Genomic DNA, 24,602 nt, shown 5'->3' with positions numbered 1-24,602 from the left:
AAGAGCGAGGCTAAGTGCCAGAATTGGCGCATCCTATGGATGCGCCATTTCTGGGGCGGCTGACGGCTGGTGTTTCTAGCCTGGGAGGGGGCCAATATTCATGGCACCCTTCCTGGGCTATTAATGTCAGCCCCCAGCTGTCTGCCTAGCCTTTGCTAGCTATTAAATTAGGGGGGACCCCACGTCATTTTTCTGAGGGGGTCCCCCATTTTAATAGCTAGTAAAGGCTAGGTATTCAGCTGGGGGCTGATATTAGTAGCCTGGGAAGCTCCGTGGGTATTACCCCCTTCCCAGGCTTCAAACATCTGCCCCAGCTGTCTGCTTAACCTCCGCTAGAGACTAAAATTAAGGGGAACCCCACGCCAATTTTTTTTTAAATAAATCCTTTATTTTAACAATAAATGACAAGTACAGTAAGCAACACTGTCACTGTACTTCATATATATGTGACTGACATGTTTCTATCTATCTAATCTATGTGTGAAGCTCTATTCTGTCTGTTATAAATTGTCAGGTACCGCTGCTGAATTGCCGGCCGGCTTTTTTAAAGAGACAGTGCATGAAAACACAATTATTTTTTTGAATAAATCCTTTACACTAAATGACAAGTACAGTAAGCAACACTGTCACTGTACTTCATATATATGTGACTGACATGTTTCTATCTATCTAATCTATGTGTGATGCTCTATTCTTTCTGTTCTAAATTGTCGGGTACCGGTGTATGCCGCTGCTGAATTGCCGGCTTTTCACGTAATACATTCTACATTATTCTTAGTTGTTTTACTTCATGTAGAATTAACCTACAAGGAAAGAAAGGGTTTATTTTCATTCCGATATTTGTGTCCCATTGACTTGCATTGGTTTCCGGTATCGGAATCGGCGATATCCGATACTTTTTGGGTATCGGTCTGATCCAATCCGATACGATATTTCCTGATATCGGAAGGTATCGCTCAACACTAGTCTTAATACAGTGTCTTTTTTTTGGGAAGCTAACTCTATTCCCATGCACCTCTGAGTTCACACCCAGACGTGGGTATAAGCTTCCTGATTTTGTCTATTTTCTCTTGTCCTCCTCCTCCTCCGCATCCTCATCCTCCACCACCATATCACCACCATATGTACCATATTAACATATCTACGTCTCTTGCAAGGAACATTGGAGTTCCTCCAAATTTTTGGCAGCCGTTGCTTCACTGCATAGGTAAACAGTATGGGAGACCCACTTCCTAATTATGGGAACATTGTTCTCAGGAAGCCCTACGACCTCTATGTCTTTTGCAAGGGACATTGGAGTTCCTCTAAAGTTTTGGGAGCCGTTGCTTCACTGCATAGGCAATGTCACGCCAGGTGTGAGTGCTACACATAGAGTCACGCCAGGTCTGAGTGAAGCACAGAGGGGAACGTGAAAGTGAGCCCAGACACTAGGGAAAGGGGGAAGAGGTGACCTCCTAATCTGGACTAGTGTCACCCTGTCTCCCCCTAATGTCCCTATACAGACTCCGCAGCTGTCGCCGATTACGTGCCTAGCCCTACTATAGCTGGTGTAAGGCTATAGCTGGGGGTAGAAGGAGATGAGCACTAGTCAACCTCCGCTAGCACTCTAAAGACAAAAGGGGAAAACAACACAGGGGAACAACAACTCCGCTTTAGAAGAACTCCAACAGGGCACACGGCCTCAAGATTCTAGAGAGGACGTGATGCTGCTTCAGCAAATTCCAAGTAGAAATGAATATAACCGGCGACGCCCATCTAGGCACACCAGGTATATATACACCCAGACTAAAGGGAGGTAGTAGCTGGGTCCTAAACACAGCCTCCTATCTAGGCAGCTGTCTGCATTGCCAAATGTGGAGATTTCTTGCAAACCACTGCAGGGCGACTGTCTGTCACCTCTGACACACCCTTGACAGGAAAACAGTATGGGAGACACACTTCCTAATAATGGGAACATTGTTTTCAGGAGGCCCTCCAACCTCTAAGACTCTAGTAAGGGGCATTGGAGTTCCTCCAAATTTTTGGCTGCCGTTGCAGTCACTGCATACCCTTTAACTGTATAGCAGACCCTCTCCTTTCTAATGAGAACATGTCGTTACTGTCGCCCAGCTCTATGTGTTTTTAAATTGTTATTAGGGTTTTTCTTACATTTTGGCAGCCGTGGCAACCACTGCATAACCTATAACTGAATAGCAGATCCTCTCCTTTCTAATGGGAACATGTTGTACTCGTTACTGTGGCCCAGCTCTATGTGTCTTTAAATTGTTAGTGGGGTTTTTTCCAAATTTTGGCAGCCCTTGCAGTCACAGTATGGGCATTAGGACCCGCTCCTTTATAATGGGAACATTTTTTTTATTGAGACTCTCCTCCATTTCTCTTCAAAGGGGTATTGGGTTGCATCCAAATTTTTGGCAACCCTTGCAGACACTGCATATGCAATAATGACGCGCCCCCTGGGCCTGTGCTGTGCAGGGGATACCCGAAGCCGGATCGCTGGGGGTTCTAGTCCTCCGTGGCTGTGACCCGGTCCGTGCCCAGGGCGGTCAAACCAGTGGCAGTCTTAGTAACGTGACAAATGTCCGACTACGCCACCCGTGGATTGCGGTCAATGGGGACCGCCGCTGCAGGGCAGACCGCTGAGGCTGGTATTATGTGTGCAGCTTAGAATGGGATGACTCCCCACGGGAGGAGTATAGCCTCAGGGCAGTTAGTGTGGAGATGATGGGAGTGATGGTGTGAGCGTCCCAATACTGATGGTGCTGGTGCGGCGATGAAACACAGAGACGTGGGGTTGCAGTTTCCAATGCTTTACTCACTGTTGTTATTCGTGTCAATCCTGCAGGCGATGACTGCCCAAGCCGTGCTGCGTCCACCAGGCAAGGGGCTCGACCAACTCCCAGGCAATTCCAGAGCGTGGCACAGGGCTCCCTTCTCTTCCCTTCTCTGGCCGTCCTCAACAGTGACCCACCTTTGTCCAGCTCCCTCGGGCCTTCTCTTGGTGAAACCTATCTCCGGTTTCCCTGACCCTATGTGGTATGCTTTCCTGGTGGATGTAGTGAGGGGTCGCACCAAGATGTGGTCACAACCTCCGGTCTTTGGCTGAGGAATCTGTTGCCTCCACCAATTTGGGTTCCGGTACCCTGCTCTGCCAACCCTTCACCCGCAATCTCCTGGGACTATGGGGTTCCTTCTGTCCTCGTATCTCTGGGCCTTTCTTAATGTGTTGTTCCTTATCTCCTTTCTGTTCCAGTTCCAGTTCCTACTTCTCCTTCTCCTCTCAGGCTCCGGCCTCTTCTCTAGGCCTGCCTCAGGAGCAGCACCCAGCCTGAGCTCCTGTTCCCTGTCTGCTCTCCTCACAGACTGCACTGAACTGGACCCTGTCCTAAGATGGTGCCCACCTTATATACCTCCCTTATGTGTGAGCCCAGGTGACTAGCAACCAATGGGCTCCTACCTATGCCCAGAGACCCACCCCTATCTGCTCCTACACCACTGGGTTTTCCTTCCCCTCCCCACTCCAGACAGGGACAGATGCTGTCGTGCCTGCACTCCTGTCGCGTGGGAGCACCGTTGACCTGTCCCTCGGAAATGGGGTGTATGTGGTGCATGCAGCTAATGAGTCCTGGTCCACACTCCATCCTTACCCGGGAGTGGAATATCACACCTCTGGTTTGAGGTGCAATACCCCTGTAGCAGCCGAGCCCTCGGGGTGCTACAATAACAGTATAGGAGACCCACTCGTTAATAATGGGAACAACAACGCATAGTCGGCTGATGGCTCTCTAACAATAGCGAGGGCCCACTGCTTTCCCTTTAAGAATAGTAAGGGCCGCCTGATGGCTTTCTGACTTTCAGAGTCCCTCCATCATAAATGAAACAGAATGTGTCTGATGATGTGTCACACACCACATGGCCAGCTAAGGTTGTAAAATGTTAAAATGACATTTCCCGGTGAATGCATTTGTCTTAAAAAAAACGTAAAAAAATAAATAAAAAATAAAAACACAGAAGTATCTTTCTTAGGTATAAAAACCAGACTAATTACATTGTTCAGCTCCTGAACCTCTTCCTCCAGTTCGGCCTCCATCTCCGAAATGACCACATCAGTCACAAGCTGAAAGCACTGCAGCACTGCCTTGTCCAAGCGACAACAGGCTGTACTGAAGATAATATGCTTAATGCTTAGGTGACAAACCTCCCAGCGCTGCAGAGTTGTTGAAATCTGTAACACAGCAGCCTGATCTGTGGCTCTCACCGCTGAACATAAAGCCAGGCATGGTCGTTTGTGACAATGGGAGGAACCTGGTGACAGAGAAATGACAGCCGGAGTAGATACGGTTTCCCTCTATGCCAGTCCTTTCACCGAGCTAAAGAATATGGCTGTGGTGAAATACAACATTCAGAAAAAAATGCTGTGGACTGGCTCCGTACCGTCCCTGGCAACATTCACTTGACCACGTGTTTGTGGTTAGGCGGTCCTTTCCAGTAAGTCCACTAGGGACGGCACGGGTAACTCCCACTGAGTAGCAGTTTCAGACTGAAAAACTTTGGGCCCACCAGAGGATTTGACTCTGAGGGCTCACCTTTCTCCCTTGCTCAACAGCCCCATAGCAGCTTCAAAGTTTGCACTATCATGAAGTCTCCTGATGGAGAAGCCAGGGCCCACCTGAGGATTCTCTGGTGGGACCGTCCAACCCTGCTGAGAAGCAGTCCTGGCTAAGAAAAGTGTGTGGGAAGGTTCCACACTCTATGGCTGCTTTTTTTTACTGAGGTGGAAACCCATGCAAACATGGGGAGAAAATACAAAATCCTTGCATATGTTTTCCTTGCTGGATTTTGAAACCAGGATCCCAGCGCTGCAAGCCTTCAGTGCTAACTAGTGTTGAGCGAGCACTAAAATGCTCGGGTGCTCGAAGCTCGGGCTGAGCTCACCGTGATACTCGGGTGCTCAACCCGAGCAACGAGCCCAATGTTAGTCTATGGGAGACCCGAGCATTTTTGCGGCGGCACCCCCGGCAGTCTGTAGAAAGCCTGAAAAGTGCCCAAACCGATAGTGACAGTGCTCAAATTATATGGGGACAGCAGGGGGGTCGGCCCAGGAAGCATTTCTGACCCCCAGGTCACTGCTGTCAACAACGTGGTCAGAGGTATTAAGCCACTTTTAAGGGCTCACAATAAAACGTTCAAAAACGAAAATGAAAGTGCTTTCCTGTGAAATATGTTAAGGAACATCCTTTCCAGGGTAAAGACTTGTGTATAAAGTAAAATAAATAACCAAAAACAAAAATACTCCTCCACACCTTGGGCTATGTTCACAACTAGCATTTTTTATGCGCTTTTGCACTTTTGTATTACTTTCAACCGTGACAAATGCATTCACCGGGAAATGTCATTTTAATATTTTACAAACTTATCTGGCCATGTGCTGTGTGACACATGCATACAGTGCTGAAAAGACATGGGAACAGCATGGGGAAGACTCCTGGAAGCATCTCTGACACCTAGGTCACTGCCTAAAAGTGTGCCCATCAGAAGTGATTCTTGCCGCATCAGACTTGCAAGTCCTTGTCCCAGGGCAGTGTTCAATTGTACCTCCCCCATTCCTTGCAATGCAAGCGCAAGTATGCAGCCTGCCACCCACCCACCGCCATGCTGCAATACCATACTGCTTGCTTGCATTTGAAATTGGGCCCTTTAGGCATGTGGAGGCGGAATCTGGCCACCACGTCATGGCTGCGTCGGCGGCCTGGTATCCATACTCAGTACCCAGCCGCCCGGCGGCCGGGTGTCCACGCTTGGTCCCAAGCTGCCAGGGGGCGGCCGGGTGTCCATAAACGGTCCCCAGCCACCCCTATTTGAAAGACAGCCTAACCACAAACACGTGAAAAAGTGAATGTGGCCAGGGATGGTCCATCTGACTGACGCCGTCACACTGGGTTAATATTGTGGAAGGCAGGACACAGTTGGACACTGGGATGCAACACGTCCTCCAGACATAGAGGATTGCGGGTCCTGGGTCAATCAGGCTTCAACACAAAGTTCAGAAGGTAGACAGCAGCAGTGGTCGGACGCCTACACAACGAGTAAATTATTCATGATCATGAGGCCATCCATCTCCTTAGCTTTCTATTCCTTGGAATGCAAGCGCATGTATGTAGTAGCCGCTAGGCCTGAGGTGGTCAGCGTTTTGGCGCATATCCTACCTCCTCCGAGGATTGCTGGATGTTTTCCTGCTACTATCCAAGTTCTATGACTCCTGTTAAAACAAAGCTTCAGGTGATGAATGATGTATGAGGTGGTGGCAAAGGAGAAAGAGCAGGAGGAACAGGGACCATTCACATCAATATCAGGCCAGCCAGCCACACATATCTTGTAGGATATGTTTCTGTACCAAAAGGAGCGGCTCAGCTACACAGTTATAGGGCATACAGTGAGTGCAATGTCTACCAAAAATTTCGAGGCACTCCAATTCCCCTTGGAAGTGACATGGAGGTCAGAGGGCCTTAACAAAACCGTTTTTTCCATTTATAGCAACTGGGTCTCCTGTACACTGTTGGCTTAAGCAGTGAATGGAAGGCTTTCCAAAAATTATGAGCAACTGCAATGCCCCTTGAAACAGACGTGGATTACAGCGTGCTAAAAACCTTCCACCCATTATTGGGGAGTGGGTCTCTCTTAGTGTTCGCCTATGCATTGAAAAGCAAAAGCTGACTAAAATTAGGAGGAAATGCAATGCCCGTTGGAAGAGTCGTGGAGGTTAGAGTTAATTAAAAACAACATTTCAATGCCCCTTGGAAGAGCTGTGGAGTTCAGAGTGGTTTAAACAGACACTTTTAATGCCCCTTGGAAGAGATGTGGAGGTTACAGTGGAATAAAAAGACAATATCAATGCCCCTTGGAAGAGTGGTGGAGTTCGCAGTAGCTTAACAAGACGGTTTTAATGCCCCTTGGAAGAGTGGTGGAGGTCGCAGTAGCATAACAAGACGGTTTTAATGCCCTTGGAAGAGTGCTGTAGGTCGCAGTAGCTTAACAAGATGGTTTTAATGCCCCTTGGAAGAGACGTGGAGCTCAGGGTGGTTTAACAAGACGGTTTTAATGCCCCTTGGAAGAGACGAGGAGGTCACAGTAGCTTAACCAGACGGTTTTAAAGCCCCTTGGAAGACATGTGGAGGTCACAGTGGAATAAAAAGACAATATCAATGCCCCTTGGAAGAGTGGTGGAGGTCGCAGTAGCTTAACAAGACGGTTTTAATGCCCTTTGGAAGAGTGGTGGAGGTCGCAGTAGCTTAACAAGACGGTTTTGATGCCCCTTGGAAGAGTGGTGGAGGTAGCAGTATCTTAACAAGACGGTTTTAATGCCCCTTGGAAGTGTGGTGGAGGTCGCAGTAGCTTAACAAGATGGTTTTAATGCCCCTTGGAAGAGACGTGGAGTTCAGAGTGGTTTAACAAGACGGTTTTAATGCCCCTTGGAAGAGTGGTGGAAGTCACAGTAGCTTAACAAGATGGTTTAAATGCCCCTTGGAAGAGTGGTGGAGGTCGCAGTAGCTTAACAAGACGGTTTTAGAGCCCCTTGGAAGAGACGTGGAGGTCACAGTGTAATAAAAAAACATTATCAATGCCCGTTGGAAGAGTGGTGGAGGTCGCAGTAGCTTAACAAGACGGTTTTAAAGCCCCTTGGAAGAGACGTGGAGGTCACAGTGGAATTAAAAGACAATATCAATGCCCCTTGGAAGAGTGGTGGAGGTCGCAGTAGCTTAACAAGACGGTTTTAATGCCCCTTGGAAGAGACGTGGAGGTCGCAGTAGCTTAACAAGACAGTTTTAATGCCCCTTGGAAGAGTGGTGGAGGTCGCAGTAGCTTAACAAGACGGTTTTAAAGCCCCTTGGAAAAGACGTGGAGGTCAGAGTGGAATAAAAACACAATATGTTAGAACCTTGCTGTTAGGTTTTTTTTCCTTTGCTGGTCACATGACCTTGTTGGCCTATTTAGTCCTGCTCCGCCCTTCTGGCTTTGCTGGACTTCATTGTATATCTACTTTCTAGCTAGCCTGTGCTCTGTATCTAACTCTGTTAGTTTGCTTGGTCTACGGACCTCTATGTTCTATCTATTTTGTTTGTTCGTCTGTCTGCTACTATTTCTGTTAGGAGGTGTCCCATATTCCTCCCAGTCCTTAGTACTTGTAGGGATTCCCTCCCCACATCTATAGGTCTTCGTACAGACTAGATTAGGACTTTAGCAGGTCTGATCGCAGGATCAGGTTCCCTGTTACATCGTAGGGATTCAGCCGAGTCTCATAGTAGGGACAGATCTCCTCTCTTTCCTTAGCTTTGGTAGCAGAACATAACAGTAAGTCCAGCCAGCAAATTCTCTAAGGAAAGATTTTTCTGTTCCATCATGGTGTCGGTTCAGGATTTGGCTCATCGCCTGCAGGGACTCTCTCTGGAGGTGGCCGAGCTCCGTCAGCACGTGAGTAACTGTCCTGGAGCACATTTCTTGGAGCCTAAGGTATGTTTGCCGGATTTGTTTTTTGGTGAACACCGAGAATTTTTTTCATTTAAAAATGCTTGCTTATTGTATTTTCGTTTGAGACCTAAGTCCTCTGGGGATGAATCCCAGCGCGTAGGGTTCATAATGTCACTTTTGCGCAAAGAGCCTCAGGAGTGGGCCTTTTCTTTGCAACCTAGTGATTCATGCTTCAGATCAGTGGATAGTTTTTTTTTCTGCTTTGGGACTATTATATGATGATCCTGACCGTGTCGCATCAGCTGAGACTGAGTTGAGACGTCTAAAACAAGGATCGGGTAATGTGGAAAAATATTGTACACATTTTCGTCGTTGGTCCACTCAAACAGGGTGGAACGATTCTGTTCTGAAAAGTCTATTTCTTGCTGGGCTCAATGAAAGGGTTAAAGACCTGCTAATTGCTTATCCTACACCTGAAGATTTGCAACAGGCTATGCAATTAGCTATACGGGTGGATAGAAGACTGCGTGCTAGGGTTAATGAGAGCAAATCCTCTGCTATGTCAGTTTCTGGTTATGATAATGTGTGTACTAACAGTGGTGAACCGATGGAGATTGGATCGGTGGCACCTCGCTCTCAAGAAAAAGACCGTCGTTTTTCGCAAGGCTTGTGTTTCTACTGCGGAAAATCTGGTCATTTGATTAAAGGCTGTGAGCTTCGTATGAAGAAAGAAAAAAAAATGGTCAGTCACGCCCGTATTGCCTGTTTAAATTCCAAGGGTATATTTTTAGCTGCTTCCACGATTGCTCAGGAAAAATTAATGGAATTTCGGGTGTTTGTTGATTGCGGGTCTACACTGAATGTAATTGATGGGGGATTCGTGGAAAAACTCAATTTAAAACCTGAACCTTTGTCATCCCCCATTGCTGTGGTTTCTGTGGATGGCTCCCCTTTGAAGAATATTACTCTCAAGGTCAGTGAATTTCCTCTCACTATTAATGGTGTTCACCATGAGAAATTGGATTTGGTAGTGTTGAATAACTTGCCTTCTCCAGTAATATTGGGTTTGCCCTGGTTAAAATTTCACAATCCTGTACTGGATTGGTCTACCAGTGAAATTAAATCCTGGAGCCATAAATGTTATGACAAGTGTTGTAACGGGCGTATTGCAGCTTTGGATAGGGGAGAATTGCCTGTTCCTATTCAGGATTTTTGGAGAGTTTTTTCTGAGAAGGAATCGCAGGTTTTGCCTCCCCATAGAGACTATGATTGTTCTATTGAATTTGTCCCTGGAGCGACTCTTCCTAAGAGTCGTTTATTTAACCTTACTATTCCTGAGAGGAAGGCTTTGGAGGAATACATACAGACAAGCTTGGCCGCCGGTCACATTAGGCCCTCTAAGTCTCCTGTGGTGGTTGGATTTTTTTTTGTAAAAAAAAAGGACGGCGGTTTACGTCCTTGTCTGGATTTTCGTGAGATTAACAAAATTACGGTACGCAATCCTTACCCACTGCCATTGATTCCTGATCTGTTTAACCAGTTATTGGGGGCCAAGTGGTTCTCTAAAATTGACCTTAAGGGGGCATACAATCTGTTGCGCATGAAGGAGGGTGATGAATGGAAGACTGCTTTTAACACTCCTGTGGGTCATTTTGAGAATCTGGTTATGCCTTTTGGTCTCACTAATGCTCCTGCATTTTTTCAGAATCTGATTAATGACATCCTTAGACCTTTGATCGGTAAAAATGTGGTTGTGTATTTGGATGACATTTTGATTTATTCGCCAGATCTGGAGTCTCATTGGCGGAGCGTGCGTGAGGTATTACAGTTATTAATGGACAATTCGCTTTTTGCTAAGCTGGAGAAATGTGAGTTCGCTGTACAGAGAATTAGTTTTTTGGGCTACATTATCTCCAGCAAAGGTTTTGAGATGGATCCGGTTAAGGTTCAGGCTGTGCAGGAATGGCCTAGGCCTATTGGTTTGAAATCGATACAGAGGTTTTTGGGTTTCGCCAATTACTATAGAAAGTTCATAAAAAATTTTTCTAGTATTGTCAAACCTCTGACTGATCTCACCAGGAAAGGTGCTGATGCGGTTCAATGGTCTTCTGAGGCCATTGAAGCTTTTGTGTATCTCAAGGAGAGGTTCACCTCTGCTCCCATCCTTATGCAGCCTGATGTTACTAGGCCGTTTTTGGTTGAGATTGATGCTTCCTCTGTGGGGGTTGGCGCAGTATTGTCTCAGGATAACGGGGATGGATTACATCCCTGTGCCTTTTTTTCAAAAAAATTTTCGGAGACTGAATTGAATTACGATATTGGTAATCGGGAATTATTGGCTATTAAACTCGCATTTGAACACTGGCGCCACTTCTTGGAAGGTGCGGAATTTCCCGTTCAGGTTCTTACGGATCATAAAAATCTGATATATCTTGATGCTGCCAAGCGCCTGAATGCCCGTCAGGCTAGGTGGGCACTGTTTTTCTCGCGGTTTAATTTCTCCGTTACTTACATCCCTGGTACTAAGAATGTTAAGGCGGATGCCTTGTCTCGCAGTTTTTCTCCCATAGTCGGTGCTGAGAAAGAGGAAAACATTTTACAAGAAGGTGTTGTGATAGCTGCTTTAGACTCCGTTTTGGAAGATGAGATTCTTAAAGCTCAGGAGAATGCCCCATCTAACACTCCTCATGGGAGGTTGTTTGTGCCTGAGACCTTTAGGAGAGATTTGTTTGTTGAGTGTCACGAATCTCGGTTGGCAGGTCATCCCGGAATCTCTGAGACCAAGAGACTGGTGGGTCGCAGTTTTTGGTGGCCTGGATGGCAGAAGGAAGTCATTAAGTGGGTGCGCCAATGTACTATATGTGCTAGATCTAAGTCCTCACATACTCCTGCTGCGGGGTTGCTTTGTCCTTTGGAGGTCCCCAGTGCTCCTTGGACACATTTGGCTATGGACTTTATAACTGACCTTCCCCCCTCTGAGGGTTTTACTGTCATCTGGGTGGTCGTGGACCGCTTTAGCAAGATGTGTCACTTGGTTCCCTTCGTCAAACTGCCCTGCGCTAAAACTCTCGCTAAGGCCTTTGTCAAGGAAATTGTCAGACTTCATGGCGTTCCTACTGACATTGTTTCTGATAAGGGTCCTCAGTTCGTGGCTCGTTTTTGGCGTGCCTTTTGTGACAGGTTGGGAATTCATTTCTCGTTTTCGTCCGGATATCATCCTGAATCTAATGGCCAGACAGAAAGGAAAAACCAGGATGTTGAGCAGTTCTTGCGTTGTTTTGTGGCAGACAATCAAGAGGGGTGGTCTGAGTTTCTGCCACTTGCCGAATTTGCTCTGAACAATCATACATCTTCTTCTGCTGGTTGTTCGCCTTTTTTTTGTTGTTCTGGGAGACATCCGTCGTTTGGGTCGTTCTCCAAGTTGGGATCTGCCGTGCCTGAGGAGGAGAATTTTTCCGGTGATTTGGAAAGAGTTTGGACGGATGTGCGTGGTAATCTTCAGGAGGCCAACAGAAAATCTAAAGACTACTTTGATAGGAAACGACAGGAGGTTTTGTTCGCTGTTGGTGACACGGTTTGGTTGTCCTCTAGGAATCTGCGGTTGAGGATTCCTTCTAAGAAATTGGGTCCCAAGTTTGTAGGGCCCTTTAAGGTGCTTCAGGTTGTCAACCAATCTGCTGTTAGGTTGGAGGTTCCTACCTCCTGGAGAATTAATCCGGTCTTTCATGTCTCTCTGTTAAAAAAAGCTGTTGTGTCGGATGGTGACGCCTCTGCCTCTGTTCCTCCGGTGGTGGAGGACGGGGAATATGAAATTTCTCGCATCCTTGACTCTAGACGGTATAGAGGTAGTTTGCAGTATCTTGTGGCCTGGAAAGGTTTCGGACCCGAGGATAACTCTTGGGTGAGGTCAGATGATGTTTCCGCGTCCAGACTTATCAGAGCGTTTCACAGGAGATTTCCTGATAAGCCTGGTCCTAGGGGATCCGGAGGATCCTCTTAGAAGGGGGGGTACTGTTAGAACCTTGCTGTTAGTTTTTTTTTCCTTTGCTGGTCACATGACCTTGTTGGCCTATTTAGTCCTGCTCCGCCCTTCTGGCTTTGCTGGACTTCATTGTATATCTACTTTCTAGCTAGCCTGTGCTCTGTATCTAACTCTGTTAGTTTGCTTGGTCTACGGACCTCTATGTTCTATCTATTTTGTTTGTTCGTCTGTCTGCTACTATTTCTGTTAGGAGGTGTCCCATATTCCTCCCAGTCCTTAGTAGTTGTAGGGATTCCCTCCCCACATCTATAGGTCTTCGTACAGACTAGATTAGGACTTTAGCAGGTCTGATCGCAGGATCAGGTTCCCTGTTACATCGTAGGGATTCAGCCGAGTCTCATAGTAGGGACAGATCTCCTCTCTTTCCTTAGCTTTGGTAGCAGAACATAACACAATATCAATGCCCCTTGGAAGAGTGGTGGAGGTCGCAGTAGCTTAACAAGACGGTTTTAATGCCCCTTGGAAGAGACGTGGAGGTCACAGTAGCTTAACAAGACGGTTTTAATGCCCCTTGGAAGAGTGGTGGAGGTTGCAGTAGCTTAATAAGACGGTTTTAATGCCCCTTGGGAGAGACGTGGAATTCAGAGTGGTTTAACAAGATGATTTTAATGCCCCTTGGAAGAGACGTGGAGGGCACAGTAGATTAACAAGACGGTTTTAATGCCCCTTGGAAGAGTGGTGGAGGTCTCAGTAGCTTAACAATACGGTTTTAATGCCCCTTGGAAGAGTGGTGGAGGTCGCAGTAGCTTAACAAGATGGTTTTAAAGCCCCTTGGAAAAGACGTGGAGGTCACAGTGGAATAAAAACACAATATCAATGCCCCTTGGAAGAGTGGTGGAGGTCGCAGTAGGTTACCAAGACGGTTTTAATGCCCCTTGGAAGAGACGTAGAGGTCACAGTAGCTTAACAAGACGGTTTTAATGCCCCTTGGAAGAGTGGAGGTCGTAGTAGCTTAACAATACGGTTTTAATGCCTCTTGGAAGAGTGGTGAAGGTAGCAGTAGCATAACAAGATGGTTTTAAAGCACCTTGGAAAAGACCTGGAGGTCACAGTGGAATAAAAACACAATATCAATGCCCCTTGGAAGAGTGGTGGAGGTCGCAGTAGCTTAACAAGACGGTTTTAATGCCCCTTGGAAGAGATGTAGAGTTCAGAGTGGATTAACAAGACGGTTTTAATGCCCCTTGGAAGAGACGAGGAGGTCACAGTAGCTTAACAAGACGGTTTTAATGCCCCTTGGAAGAGTGGTGGAGGTCGCAGTAGCTTAACAAGACGCTTTTAATGCCCCTTGGAAGAGACGTGGAGTTCAGGGTGGTTTAACAAGACGGTTTTAATGCCCCTTGGAAGAGTGGTGGAGGTCACAGTAGCTTAACAAGATGGTTTTAATGCCCCTTGGAAGAGTGGTGGAGGTCGCAGTAGCTTAACAAGACGGTTTTAGAGCCCCTTGGAAGAGACGTGGAGGTCACAGTGTAATAAAAAGACATTATCAATGCCCCTTGGAAGAGTGTTGGAGGTCGCAGTAGCTTAACAAGACGGTTTAAAAGACCCTTGGAAGAGACGTGGAGGTCACAGTGGAATTAAAAGACAATATCAATGCCCCTTGGAAGAGTGGTGGAGGTCGCAGTAGCTTAACAAGACAGTTTTAATGCCCCTTGGAAGAGACGTGGAGGTCGCAGTAGCTTAACAAGACGGTTTTAAAGCCCCTTGGAAAAGACGGGGAGGTCACAGTGGAATAAAAACACAATATCAATGCCCCGTGGAAGAGTGGTGGAGGTCGCAGTAGCTTAACAAGATGGTTTTAATGCCCCTTGGAAGAGACGTGGAGGTCACAGTAGCTTAACAAGACGGTTTTAAAGCCCCTTGGAAGAGTGGTGGAGGTTGCAGTAGCTTAACAAGACGGTTTTAATGCCCCTTGGGAGAGACGTGGAGGGCACAGTAGCTTAACAAGACGGTTTTAATGCCCCTTGGAAGAGTGGTGGAGGTCTCAGTAGCTTAACAATACGGTTTTAATGCCCCTTGGAAGAGTGGTGGAGGTCGCAGTAGCTTAACAAGATGGTTTTAAAGCCCCTTGGAAAAGACGTGGAGGTCACAGTGGAAGAAAAACACAATATCAATGCCCCTTGGAAGAGTGGTGGAGGTCACAGTAGGTTACCAACACGGTTTTAATGCCCCTTGGAAGAGACGCAGAGGTCACAGTAGCTTAACAAGACGGTTTTAATGCCCCTTGGAAGAGTGGTGGAGGTCGCAGTAGCTTAACAATACGGTTTTAATGCCCCTTGGAAGAGTGGTGAAGGTAGCAGTAGCATAACAAGATGGTTTTAAAGCCCCTTGGAAAAGACGTGGCGGTCACAGTGGAATAAAAACACAATATCAATGCCCCTTGGAAGAGTGGTGGAGGTCGCAGTAGCTTAACAAGACGGTTTTAATGCCCCTTGAAAGAGATATAGAGTTCAGAGTGGATTAACAAGACGGTTTTAATGCCCCATGGAAGAGACGAGGAGGTCACAGTAGCTTGACAAGACGGTTTTAATGCCCCTTGGAAGAGTGGTGGAGGTCGCAGTAGTTTAACAAGACGCTTTTAATGCCCCTTGGAAGAGACGTGGAGTTCAGAGTTTTTTAACAAGACGGTTTTTAATGCCCCTTGGAAGAGACATGGAGGTCGCAGTAGCTTAACAAGACGGTTTTAATGCCCCTTGGAAGAGTGGTGGAGGTAGCAGTAGCTTAACAAGACGGTGTGCTACACATAGAGTCATGCCAGGTCTGAGTGAAACACAGAGGGGAAAGGGAAAGTGAGCCCAGACACTAGGGAAAGGGGGAAGAGGTGACCTCCTAATCTGGACTAGTGTCACCCTGTCTCCCCCTAATGTCCCTATACAGACTCCGCAGCTGTCGCCGATTACGTGCCTTGCCCTACTATAGCTGGTGTAAGGCTATAGCTGGGGGTAGAAGGAGATGAGCACTAGTCAACCTCCGCTAGCACTCTAAAGACAAAAGGGGAAAACAACACAGGGGAACAACAACTCCGCTTTAGAAGAACTCCAACAGGGCACACGGCCTCAAGATTCCAGAGAGGACGTGATGCTGCTTCAGCAAGTTCCAAGTAGAAATGAATATAACCGGCGACGCCCATCTAGGCACACCAGGTATATATACACTCAGACTAAAGGGAGGTAGTAGCTGGGTCCTAAACACAGCCTCCTATCTAGGCATCTGTCTGCATTGCCAAATGTGGAGATTTTTTGCAAACCACTGCAGGGCGACTGTCTGTCACCTCTGACACACCCTTGACAGGAAAACAGTATGGGAGACACACTTCCTAATAATGGGAACATTGTTTTCAGGAGGCCCTCCAACCTCTAAGTCTCTAGCAAGGGGCATTGGAGTTCCTCCAAATTTTTGGCTGCCGTTGCAGTCACTGCATACCCTTTAACTGTATAGCAGACCCTCTCCTTTCTAATGAGAACATGTCGTTACTGTCGCCCAGCTCTATGTGTTTTTAAATTGTTAGTAGGGTTTTTCTTAAATTTTGGCAGCCGTGGCAACCACTGCATAACCTATAACTGAATAGCAGATCCATTCCTTTCTAATGGGAACATGTTGTACTCGTTACTGTGGCCCAGCTCTATGTGTCTTTAAATTGTTAGTGGGGTTTTTTCCAAATTTTGGCAGCCCTTGCAGTCACAGTATGGGCATTAGGACCCGCTCCTTTATAATGGGAACATTTTTTTTATTGAGACTCTCCTCCATTTCTCTTCAAAGGGGTATTGGGTTGCATCCAAATTTTTGGCAACCCTTGCAGACACTGCATATACAATAACAGTATAGGAGACCCACTCGTTAATAATGGGAACAACAACGCATAGTCGGCTGATGGCTCTCTAACAATAGCGAGGGCCCACTGCTTTCCCTTTAAGAATAGTAAGGGCCGCCTGATGGCTTTCTGACTTTCAGAGTCCCTCCATCATAAATGAAACAGAATGTGTCTGATGATGTGTCACACACCACATGGCCAGCTAAGGTTGTAAAATGTTAAAATGACATTTCCCAGTGAATGCATTTGTCTTAAAAAAAAAACGTAAAAAAATAAATAAAAAATAAAAACACAGAAGTATCTTTCTTTGGTATAAAAACCAGACTCGCCAATGTAACCTCAATGTAATTACATTGTTCAGCTCCTGAACCTCCTCCTCCAGTTCGGCCTCCATCTCCGAAATGACCACATCAGTCACAAGCTGAAAGCACTGCAGCACTGTTACAGAGTTGTTGAAATCTGTAACACAGCAGCCTGATCTATGGCTCTCACCGCTGAACATAAAGCCAGGCACGGTCGTTTGTGACAATGGGCGGAACCTGGTGACAGAGAAATGACAGCCGGAGTAGATACGGTTTCCCTCTATGCCAGTCCTTTCACCGAGCTAAAGAATATGGCTGTGGTGAAATACAACATTCAGCAAAAAATTCTGTGGACTGGCTCCGTACTGTCCCTGGCAACATTCACTTGACCACGTGTTTGTAGTTAGGCGGTCCTTTCCAGTAAGTCCACTGGGGACGGCACGGGTAACTCCCACTGAGTAGCAGTTTCAGACTGAAAAACTTTGGGCCCACTAGAGGATTTGACTCTGAGGGCTCACCTTTCTCCCCTGCTCAACAGCCCCATAGCAGCTTCAAAGTTTGCACTATCATGAAGTCTCCTGATGGAGAAGCCAGGGCCCACCTGAGGATTCTCTGGTGGGACCGTCCAACCCTGCTGAGAAGCAGTCCTGGCTAAGAAAAGTGTGTGGGAAGGTTCACGGACACTCTATGGCTGCTTTTTTTTACTGAGGTGGAAACCCATGCAAACATGGGGAGAAAATACAAAATCCTTGCATATGTTTTCCTTGCTGGATTTTGAAACCAGGATCCCAGCGCTGCAAGCCTTCAGTGCTAACTAGTGTTGAGCGAGCACTAAAATGCTCGGGTGCTCGAAGCTCGGGCTGAGCTCACCGTGATACTCGGGTGCTCAACCCGAGCAACGAGCCCAATGTTAGTCTATGGGAGACCCGAGCATTTTTGCGGCGGCACCCCCGGCAGTCTGTAGAAAGCCTGAAAAGTGCCCAAAACGATAGTGACAGTGCTCAAATTATATGGGGACAGCAGGGGGATCAGCCCAGGAAGCATTTCTGACCCCCAGGTCACTGCTGTCAACAACGTGGTCAGAGGTATTAAGCCACTTTTACGGGCTCACAATAAAATGTTCAAAAACGAAAATGAAAGTGCTTTCCTGTGAAATATGTTAAGGAACATCCTTTCCAGGGTAAAGACTTGTGTATAAAGTAAAATAAATAACCAAAAACAAAAATACTCCTCCACACCTTGGGCTATGTTCACAACTAGCATTTTTTATGCGTTTTTGCACTTTTGTATTACTTTCAACCGTGACAAATGCATTCACCGGGAAATGTCATTTTAACATTTTACAACCTTATCTGGCCATGTGCTGTGTGACACATGCATACAGTGCTGAAAAGACATGGGAACAGCATGGGGAAGACTCCTGGAAGCATCTCTGACACCTAGGTCACTGCCTAAAAGTATGCCCATCAGAAGTGATTCTTGCCGCATCAGACTTGCAAGTCCTTGTCCCAGGGCAGTGTTCAATTGTACCTCCCCCATTCCTTGCAATGCAAGCGCAAGTATGCAGCCTGCCACCCACCCACCGCCAGGCTGCAATACCATACTGCTTGCTTGCATTTGAAATTGGGCCCTTTAGGCATGTGGAGGCGGAATCTGGCCACCACGTCATGGCTGCGTCGGCGGCCTGGTATCCATACTCAGTCCCCAGCCGCCCGGCGGCCGGGTGTCCACGCTTGGTCCCAAGCCGCCAGGGGGCGGCCGGGTGTCCATAAACGGTCCCCAGCCACCCCTATTTGAAAGACAGCCTAACCACAAACACGTGGACAAGTGAATGTGGCCAGGGATGGTCCATCTGACTGACGCCGTCACACTGGGTTAATATTGTGGAAGGCAGGACACAGTTGGACACTGGGATGCAACACGTCCTCCAGACATAGAGGATTGCAGGTCCTGGGTCAATCAGGCTTCAACACAAAGTTCAGAAGGTAGACAGCAGCAGTGGTCGGACGCCTACACAACGAGTAAATTATTCATGATCATGAGGCCATCCATCTCCTTAGATTTCTATTCCTTGGAATGCAAGCGCATGTATGTAGTAGCCGCTAGGCCTGAGGTGGTCAGCGTTTTGGTGCATATCCTACCTCCTCCGAGGATTGCTGGATGTTTTCCTGCTACTATCCAAGTTCTATGACTCCTGTTAAAACAAAGCTTCAGGTGATGAATGATGTATGAGGTGGTGGCAAAGGAGAAAGAGCAGGAGGAACAGGGACCATTCACATCAATATCAGGCCAGCCAGCCACACATATCTTGTAGGATATGTTTCTGTACCAAAAGGAGCGGCTCGGCTACACAGTTATAGGGCATACAGTGAGTGCAATGTCTACCAAAAATTTCGAGGCACTCCAATGCCCCTTGGAAGTGACATGGAGGTCAGAGGGCCTTAACAAAACCGTTTTTTCCATTTATAGCAACTGGGTCTCCTGTACACTGTTGGCTTAAGCAGTGAATGGAAGGCTTTCCAAAAATTATGAGTAACTGCAATGCCCCTTGAAACAGACGTGGATTACAGCATACTAAAAACCTTCCACCCATTATTGGGGAGTGGGTCTCCCTTAGTGTTCGCCTATGCATTGAAAAGCAAAAGCTGACTAAAATTAGGAGGAAATGCAATGCCCGTTGGAAGAGTCGTGGAGGTTAGAGTTAATTAAAAACAACATTTCAATGCCACTTGGAAGAGCTGTGGAGTTCAGAGTGGTTTAATCAGACACTTTTAATGCCCCTTGGAAGAGATGTGGAGGTCACAGTGGAATAAAAAGACAATATCAATGCCCCTTGGAAGAGTGGTGGAGTTCGGAGTACTTAACAAGACGGTTTTAATGCCCCTTGGAAGAGTGGTGGAGGTCGCAGTAGCTTAACAAGACGGTTTTAATGCCCCTTGGAAGAGATGTGGATTTCAGAGTGGTTTAACAAGATGGTTTTAATGCCCCTTGGAAGAGACGTGGAGTTCAGAGTGGTTTAACAAGACGGTTTTAATGTCCCTTGGAAGAGACGAGGAGGTCACAGTAGCTTAACCAGACGGTTTTAAAGCCCCTTGGAAGACATGTGGAGGTCACAGTGGAATGAAAAGACAATATCAATGCCCCTTGGAAGAGTGGTGGAGGTCGAAGTAGCTTAACAAGACGGTTTTAATGCCCCTTGGAAGAGTGGTGGAGGTCGCAGTAGCTTAACAAGACGGTTTTAATGCCCCTTGGAAGAGTGGTGGAGGTCGCAGTAGCTTAACAAGATGGTTTTAATGCCCCTTGGAAGAGACGTGGAGTTCAGAGTGGTTTAACAAGACGGTTTTAATGCCCCTTGGAAGAGTGGTGGAGGTCACAGTAGCTTAACAAGATGGTTTCAATGCCCCTTGGAAGAGTGGTGGAGGTCGCAGTAGCTTAACAAGATGGTTTTAGAGCCCCTTGGAAGAGACGTGGAGGTCACAGTGTAAGAAAAAGACATTATCAATGCCCCTTGGAAGAGTGGTGGAGGTCGCAGTAGCTTAACAAGACGGGTTTAAAGCCCCTTGGAAGAGACGTGGAGGTCACAGTGGAATTAAAAGACAATATCAATGCCCCTTGGAAGAGTGGTGGAGGTCGCAGTAGCTTAACAAGAAGGTTTTAAAGCCCCTTGGAAAAGACGTGGAGGTCACAGTGGAATAAAAACACAATATCAATGCCCCTTGGAAGAGTGGTGGAGGTCGTAATAGCTTAACAAGACGGTTTTAATGCCCCTTGGAAGAGACGTGGAGGTCACAATAGCTTAACAAGACGGTTTTGATGCCCCTTGGAAGAGTGGTGGAGGTCGCAGTAGCTTAACAAGACGGTTTTAATGTCCCTTGGAAGAGATGTGGATTTCAGAGTGGTTTAACAAGATGGTTTTAATGCCCCTTGGAAGAGACGTGGAGTTCAGAGTGGTTTAACAAGACGGTTTTAATGCCCCTAGGAAGAGACGAGGAGGTCACAGTAGCTTAACCAGACGGTTTTAAAGCCCCTTGGAAGTCATGTGGAGGTCACAGTAGCTTAACAATACGGTTTTAATGCCCCTTGGAAGAGTGGTGGAGGTCGCAGTAGCTTAACAAGATGGCTTTAATACCCCTTGGAAGTGTGGTGGAGGTCGCAGTATCTTAACAAGACGGTTTTAATGCCCCTTGGAAGAGTGGTGGAGGTCGCAGTAGCTTAACAAGATGGTTTTAATGCCCCTTGGAAGAGACGTGGAGTTCAGAGTGGTTTAACAAGACGGTTTTAATGCCCCTTGGAAGAGTGGTGGAGGTCGCAGTAGCTTAACAAGACGGTTTTAGAGCCCCTTGGAAGAGACGTGGAGGTCACAGTATAATAAACAGACATTATCAATGCCCCTTGGAAGAGTGGTGGAGGTCGCAGTAGCTTAACAAGACGGTTTTAAAGCCCCTTGGAAGAGACGTGGAGGTCACAGTGGAATTAAAAGACAATATCAATGCCCCTTGGAAGAGCTGTGGAGGTCGCAGTAGCTTAACATGATGGTTTTAATGCCCCTTGGAAGAGACGTGGAGGTCGCAGTAGCTTAACAAGACAGTTTTAATGCCCCTTGGAAGAGTGGTGGAGGTCGCAGTAGCTTGACAAGACGGTTTAATGCCCCATGGAAGAGACGTGGAGGTCACAGTAGCTTAACAAGACGGTTTTAATGCCCCTTGGAAGAGTGGTGGAGGTCGCAGTATCTTAACAAGACGGTTTTAATGCCCCTTGGGAGAGACGTGGAATTCAGAGTGGTTTAACAAGATGATTTTAATGCCCCTTGGAAGAGACGTGGAGGTCACAGTAGCTTAACAAGACTGTTTTAATGCCCCTTGGAAGAGTGGTGGAGGTCTCAGCAGCTTAACAATACGGTTTTAATGCCCCTTGGAAGAGTGGTGGAGGTCGCAGTAGCTTAACAAGATGGTTTTAAAGCCCCTTTGGAAAAGACGTGGAGGTCAGAGTGGAATAAAAACACAATATCAATGCCCCTTGGAAGAGTGGTGGAGGTCGCAGTAGATTAACAAGCGGTTTTAATGCCCCTTGGAAGAGACGTAGAGGTCACAGTAGCTTAACAGCACGGTTGTAATGCCCCTTGGAAGAGTGTTGGAGGTCACAATAGCTTAACAATACGGTTTTAATGCCCCTTGGAAGAGTGGTGAAGGTCGCAGTAGCATAACAAGATGGTTTTAAAGCCCCTTGGAAAAGACGTGGAGGTCACAGTGGAATAAAAACACAATATCAATGCCCCTTGGAAGAGTGGTGGAGGTCGCAGTAGCTTAACAAGACGGTTTTAATGCCCCTTGGAAGAGATGTGGAGTTCAGAGTGGTTTAACATGACGGTTTTAATGCCCCTTGGAAGAGACGAGGAGGTCACAGTAGCTTAACAAGATGATTTTAATGCCCCTTGGAATAGTGGTGGAGTTCGCAGTAGCTTAACAAGACGCTTTTAATGCCACTTGGAATAGACGTGGAGTTCAGAGTGGTTTAACAAGACGGTTTTAATGCCCCTTGGAAGAGACGTGGAGGTCACAGTAGCTTAATAAGATGGTTTTAATGCCCCTTGGAAGAGTGGTGGAGGTCGCAGTAGCTTAACAAGACGGTTTTAAAGCCCCTCGGAAGAGACGTGGAGGTCACAGTGGAATAAAAAGACAATATCAATGCCCCTTGGAAAAGTGGTGGAGGTCGCAGTAGCTTAACAAGACGGTTTTAATGCCCCTTGGAAGAGACGTGGAGTTCAGAGTCGTTTAACAAGACGGATTTAATGCCCCTTGGAAGAGACGTGGAGGTCACAGTAGCTTAACAAAACGGTTTTAATGCCCCTTGGAAGGGTGGTAGAGGTTGCAGTAGCTTAACAAGATGGTTTTAATGCCCCTTGGAATAGTGGTGGATGTCGTAGTAGCTTAACAAGACGGTTTTAATGCCCCTTGGAAGGGACGTGGAGGTCACAGTAGCTTAACAAGACAGTTTTAATGCCCCTTGGAAGAGTGGTGGAGATCGCAGTAGCTTAACAAGACAGTTTTAAAGCCCCTTGGAAGAGACATGAAGATCACAGTGGAATAAAAAGACAATATCAATGCCCCTTGGAAGAGTGGTGGAGGTCGCAGTAGCTTAACAAGACGGTTTTAAAGGCCCTTCGAAGGGACGTGGAGGTCACAGTGGAATAAAAATACAATATCAATGCCCCTTGGAAGAGTGGTGGAGGTCGCAGTAGCTTAACAAGACGGTTTTAATGCCCCTTGCAAGAGACGTGGAGGTCGCAGTAGCTTAACAAGACGGTTTTAATGCCCCTTGGAAGAGTGGTGGATTTCGCAGTAGCTTAACAAGATGGTTTTAATGCCTCTTGGCAAAGACGTGGAGGTCACAGTGGAATGAAAACACAATATCAATGCCCCTTGGAAAAGTGGTGAAGGTCGCAGTAGCTTAAAAAGACGGTTTTAATGCCCCTTGGAAGAGACGTGAAGGTCCCGGTAGCTTAACAAGACGGTTTTAATGCCCCTTGGAAGAGTGGTGGTGGTCGCAGTAGCTTAACAAGACGGTTTTAATGCCCCTTGGAAGAGACGTGGAGTTCAGAGTGGTTTAACAAGACGGTTTTAATGCCCCTTGGAAGAGGCGTGGAGGTCACAGTAGCTTAACATTACGGTTTTAATGCCCCTTGGGAGAGTGGTGGAGGTCGCAGTAACTTAACAAGACAGTTTTAATGCCCCTTGGAAGAGTGGTGGAGGTAGCAGTAGCTTAACGAGACGGTTTTAATGCCCCTTGGAGGAGTGGTGGAGGTTGCAGTAGCTTAACAAGACAGTTTTAATGCCCCTTGGAAGAGTGGTGGAGGTCGCAGTAGCTTAACAAGACGGTTTTAATGCCCCTCGGAAGAGTGGTGAAGGTCGCAGTAGCTTAACAAGACGCTTTTAAAGCCCTTTGGAAGAGATGTGGAGGTCACAGTGGAATAAAAAGACAATATCAATGCCCCTTGGAAGAGTGGTGGAGGTCGCAGTAGCTTAATAAGACAGTTTTAATGCCCCTTGGAAGACACGTGGAGGTCACAGAAGTTTAACAAGACGGTTTTAATGCCCCTTGGAAGAGTGGTGGAGGTCGCAGTAGCTTAACAAAACTATTTTAATGCCCCTTATAAGAGCCATGCAGTACAGCATATTCAAAACATTATTCCCATTATTGGGGAGTGGGTCTACCATAGTTTTTGCCTATGCCTTCCAAGGAAAAGCTGCCAAAAATTAGGATCGAGGAACTTGCAATGCTGGCAAACAAGAACCATGCACTACAGCATATTCAAAACATTATTCCCATTATTGGGAAGTGGGTCTCCCATAGTCTTTGCCTATGCCTTCCAAGCAAAAGCTGCCAAAAATTAGGACGGAGGAACTTGCAATGCTGGCAAACAAGAGCCATGCAGTACAGCATATTCAAAACATTATTCCCATTATTGGGGAGTGGGTCTCCCATAGTCTTTGCCTATGCCTTCCAAGCAAAAGCTGCCAAAAATTAGGACAGATGAACTTGCAATGCTGGCAACACGGACCACGGTCACCCTTGTGGGACAGTGGTGGTGGAGGCTGAGGATAAGGAGAACAGCAAAATACAGCCAAAATGAGGAAGCGTATACCCATGTGTGGGTGTGAAGCGGTGCATGGGAATACACCTCCCGAAATAACACAGTGGATTTGACTTTATGTTACTATGCTGTCATTTAGTGGTGATGAGAAATCAGGCCCAATCCAGCCCTTGTTCATTTTGATAAGCGTCAGCTTGTCAGCATTGTCAGTTGACAGGTGAGTGCACTTATCAGTTATAATTCCCCCAGCGGCACTAAAAACACGCTACGATAACACGCTAGCGGCAGGGCAGGCAAGGACCTCCAAGGCATACAGAGCCAGTTCATTCCAAGTGTCCAGCTTGGATACCCAATAATTAAAAGGCACAGAGGAATCACGGAGGACGCTGGTAA

This window comes from Phyllobates terribilis, unplaced genomic scaffold, assembly GCF_046119375.1.
Source record: "Phyllobates terribilis strain yellow unplaced genomic scaffold, ASM4611937v1 Scaffold_1__5_contigs__length_1240528914, whole genome shotgun sequence".
NCBI lineage: Eukaryota > Metazoa > Chordata > Amphibia > Anura > Dendrobatidae > Phyllobates > Phyllobates terribilis.
This window is presented reverse-complemented; position numbering follows the sequence as displayed.